Genomic DNA, 5,368 nt, shown 5'->3' on the forward strand with positions numbered 1-5,368 from the left:
CCTTATTTAGATTTATGCTTAAAAGCCTATTACCTTGAAGATCTAAGTATGTTTTCATGATACCGTTACCTGAAGCAATGATCCATCCTCCTATTGTTCTTGTCTTTGATTTCTATTTCGAATTCATCAAGATCCATGGTTGATCTAATTATGGTAACTTTTTGTTTCTTAATTTGGATCTTGATGTCTTGTTTGGATTAATGTTTTGAGATCCCCTATATGTTAGAATACTACTGATGTAGTTTACCCCTTGATTAGTACCCTTTTGAACCACCAAATTCGGATTTCCTATCTTAAAACTCTGTTTTTTTTAGGCTACTGTCTGCATTGGTCGACTGATTGGTCGACTGGACCAGTCGACCAATCCACTCGACTGGACCAGTCGACCAATCCACTTGACCAATGAGTACAACAACTCCAGAATTGGTCTGTGTTGGATGTTTTGGTATCTTTTCTGTTAGGGATCTTTCCTAATATGTTGTATACACTTGTTTAGGACCTTCTTCTCAAGTTTGCCAAGATCTTACTTGATTTCTTAGGATTCCTTTGCGAGTTATAAAAGGTAAGGATGGTTATTTCCTTAATTACATAGATAGCATGAATCTAGTTTCTATATTTGAATGTCATTGATATGTTTCCTTAATTAGATTCTTACAATGATATACTACTGTTGCATAACCTTGATTACAGTAGCATTGCTTAAATTGATTCATGTATAATTTACTTACCAATTATATACAAGTTGATTGCAATTATTGATTTCTTTCCATATATGAAGTTACCATATATGTGATGATATGAATTGATGCTTGTGTATGCTTAAGTATGGTTTGGAAAGGAGAGGTGTCCTTTTGACACTTCTGTCCTTGGACTACTACGGGAATATTATGGGATGTTTCCGGAGATGCCCTATGGACACCTTCCTAAACTGTTGGATGACATATCTAGGATTGTCTAGTAGTGTTTGGCTAGGATGTCCTGTTATGTCAGACCCTATTCGGAGGGGTATTGAGACCGAACGACCCGTGGTAGCAATGGGGATTCATGGGCGCTCAAGACCGGTAACCAACCCGTGAGAGGACAGGAATCACATTGTGGGGGCCATCTATTGGTAGGGTTGCATATGGCTAGACTTGGGCTCACGGGCGCTTAAGACCGGTAACCAACCCGTGAGAGGACGTGAGAGCTTCCCGTTTACCATATGTGGATGATCAATAGGGTTGATGAGTCCGTAGTCAGGGACTATGAGGACTCTAGTGTGAAGGATACCGGAAAGGATCGTCAGGGACGAGGAATGGACGTATCTGGATCTGACTTGATGTAACTAAGTAGAAGACTTGCATTTGGCTAGGTTTTACCCTGACATGCGCCGGTACTTAGACCAATGGTGATGTGAGAGAGTGGTGACTTAACCCCCAGCCATGGAATGTCCCGAGGGATGCCGGACCCATTACCAACTGATGATGAGTGATTGAGACCTTCCTAAAGAAGTACGGTGCTGTGACTTAAAGCATGTCTGCCAATAGAGACCAGCATACATAGAGCTAGATTCATTCATTCATTGCTTGTCTCATATCATATTGCATTTATGTTTGTTCTGAAATCCTGCCATTTATGTTATTATGGATTTTAACTGCCTTACTGAGTTTCTTTGAAACTCATTCCTTTATTGTACAATGTTTGTTAGACTATCCTGCAGGTACTGAATACTATGACGGTTCCTATGAAGAAGCGCAAGGCGAAGAGGCATATCTCCAGGAAGGTGATTGCGGTTACCACAATTACACTGAAGATTCCGCGAGTGGTTATGCTCCGTACGATGCTTAGTCCGACCATTGAGTGGAAGCGTCCTTGTGCCATTTATGAGAATTACACTTATAAGGATGTTGTCTATAAAGTGGAGAACGATTTAGTTACCCATTGTACTTGCTACTGGGATTAGATTTTGTCTAGTTTATTATCTTTTAGAGCTACTTTTCCGCTGGTTGTAGAGTGGGATTTTACCTCACTTTACTTATCTGTTTTGACACTCTGATTATATCTAGTATTCTGATTTATTTATGATTCATTCTTTCCTTATTGGATCTATGGTTTATCTTCCGCACTTTTATTATGATTGTTCATGATTATGTTATTGTTTATGTGGGAGGTTGATTACTCGATACCTGATCTTCGGGCTGTGGATCACACTCTCGGGTATGCCAGATAGGGTACCGGCTGGGAGGATGTGACAAAACACCTAGATGTTTCCAACTATTCCCAATTGGTGGTAAACCAGGTGGAGGGACCTGCGTGGCCAAAGAAGAAAAAATGGCTAAATATTTGAGCAAAGTCAATGAATTAAAGCTTCATTTTTAGAGCTTTTACATTAACCAAGTTCCTCAGGGAGACAATGAAAAGGCCGACATGTTGGCCAAGCTGGCATCCATATATCAGGAAACTCTACATGAGCCAAATATCAATGAAAATGTACTAATGGACATAGCCAAAGTGGAGCCATCTTGGATGGACCCTATAGTCTCCTATTTGAAGAATGACCATCTTCCTGAAGAAAAGGAGCAGGCTCAAACCATCAAGCAACGAGCGGCGAAGTTCACTTTAATTGAAGGAGAATTATACAAGACTTCGATTGACGGACCCTTATTGAAGTGCATAGGGTTCGCAGGAGCTCAATACGCCTTAGTTGAAGTGCATAAAGGGATCTATGGATGTCACATGGGGGCTAGAGCTTTAGCATTTAAGATCCTAAGGCAAGGAATTTATTGGCCGGTGACGGTGAGGGACGTGAAGGAATATGTGCGCAGCTGTGAGCAATGTCAAATACATTCCCGAGTTTAGAAAGCTTTGACAGTACCTTTAATTTCTATATTGAGTCCCATTGCCTTCACAAAGTGGGGAATGCATATCTTAGACCAAGGTTGTCAGCTTTGCCCCTTCTCTAGCCAAGGACACCGAAGCCTTGGAATACTCAGAGTTAATCAGAGCTGGTGTTTGCTTCGATTTAGACTATGTCAGAGAGCTTCAAAAGCTGGCCATTGTTGACAAGCATGGAAACCCACTTCTAGTAGAGTCGGCGGTTGCGGGAGCAACATTTTCAAGGGGAGCTCCATCTCTTATGGCGAGTGTTGGGGCATCATCTACGGCCACCAGCTCAACACCCACCACTACAACAATTAAAGCCACAACATCACCTCCCAACGAGGTAGCTATGACAATTGCTACTTCAACTTTGCCCCCCCCCAGATGAACAACCACTAGGACAGAGGCTTTGGTTTCTAAGAGGTCCACTTGGAAGGGACCCTTTGAATCCTTTATTGTGGTCTAAAACATATGCATTAGTTTTGAGATGGTACCAATATGCCCCTAACTAATGCATACGTTTTAGACCACAATATAACACTACACTTAATGATGATGTGATTTGCAATTGCTTGTTCTTCATTACATAGTGCACAAATGTCTAGCCACTCCCTCACTCTATCAAAATATCTAATGTTGGGAGCTTTTGTGGATAAGTTTCCAAATGAAGTGTTGCACTCTTGGTGGGATGTGAATATCCTTAATTTTTGCTACTAAATTTGGGGGCCACTAGGATTCAAACATGTCTATTTTCCAAATTAAACTCTTGTGATTGACGAAATGTGAAACTGATTTGGCGGCTGCATCACAAAGAGGGAAAGGAGCTTGAAGTGCTAAAGTTCCTAGGATCCTGTCACATCCCCCAGCTGGTACCCTATCTGGAACACCCGGAGGTGTGATCACGATCCCGAAGATCAAGTTTAGGGCGATCATATACCCACATAGTACAATAATATAATCAAGAGCAAAAACAAATCATTGTATTCAAGTAATTTAAGAAACAATCAAGTATGGATCTCAGAAGGATCACAAAAGAATATCAGAATGTGGAAAAATATGATACCAATGTATTATCAGAGTATAGAGAATAGCGGAAGGTAGATCGAAAGTTTAATGTATTACAACTGAAAACAATAAAGGAAACTAAGAATCGTTCTAAAACTAAACATAAAGAGTATCTATGTCCATCAAACAATGTCTAGACTCGAATGTCTCCATCTCAAGTACAGGACACTCAACCTCCAAGATCTAGCTAACTCTGATACGCTTTGCCATCACATGGGTATGCTTCACTATAATGCTCGTAGTCGCCAGATTCTTGGAAACCATACGAGTCACACACTGTGGCCTCGTAGTTCAGGAACTCGCAGTCATCAGTACCTGCAGCACAATGTAAAGAAAACATGTTCCCCAAAGGGTGAGCTCAAAAGAACTCAGCAAGTAGTTCAAACACAATTAACAATTATAACAATCACAATCTCAAGAATAGGAACAAGGCATAGATGCAAATGATATGAAATAGTATGCAAGTATGCTTCTAACTCTATATATGTTGGTCTCCATTGGCAGACATACATTAAGATAGAACACCATACTCCTCTGGGTAGTCTCAGTCACTCTTCCCTCACAGCTTCGATGCACGCCTTTTGGGTTCTCTGCGGTAATTAGGTCAGGGCATACCTTTCGAACATTCCATGGCTGGGGTTTAGGTCACCACTATCGCTCACCACCATTGGTATGAGTATTGACGAGTGTCAGGGTTATACCTAGCCTAATGCAACTCATCTACTGAGTCACACTATTTAGGGTTAGATACGTCCATTCCTTGCCTCTCGCGATCCTTTCCAGTATTCTTCCCCTAGAGTCACTATCTCTCTCTCTCAGCTACATAGACTCTTAACCCTATTGGTCATCCACATATAATAAACGGGAAGCTTTCGTGTCCCCCTCATGCCTCTCGCATTATTGGGCGTCCACGAGCCCAAGCTTATTATGTGCGACCCTACCAATGAATGGCCCCCATAATGTGATTTTTGTCCTCTCACAGGTTGGTGACCAGTCTTGAGTTGCCCACAAATTTTCATTGCTGCCACAGGTCACTCAACCTCAATACCCCTTTCGATAGGGTCGGATATGACAGGGTTTCCTAGCCAAACACTTCTATACCAAACCTAGTTATGTTAACCAGAAGTTACAGAAAGCGCTAAGGAGCACCATAAGAATGCGTCTCATACCACCTCCACTAGTGTCTAATGACAGAAACACCAAAAGGGCATTCCCCATTCCATAACCACAACCTAGGCAATCACATCATATCATGATTCCATAATCATCATAACAAAGTCCAACTCACAATCCCATCATTCATATTCAATACAAGCATGTAATTCACATCATGGATAGTATACTGTAATTTCATAAGTATAACAATATAGAAAAAGTTCTGAAACAGTAGCTAATATATGCATACAAATCTTATCATAGTATAGCACCTAATGATGTCAATTGT

This window comes from Hakea prostrata, chromosome 9, assembly GCF_041222555.1.
Source record: "Hakea prostrata isolate BN-2017 chromosome 9, UWA_Hpros_2, whole genome shotgun sequence".
In the NCBI taxonomy this organism is placed as follows: domain Eukaryota; kingdom Viridiplantae; phylum Streptophyta; class Magnoliopsida; order Proteales; family Proteaceae; genus Hakea; species Hakea prostrata.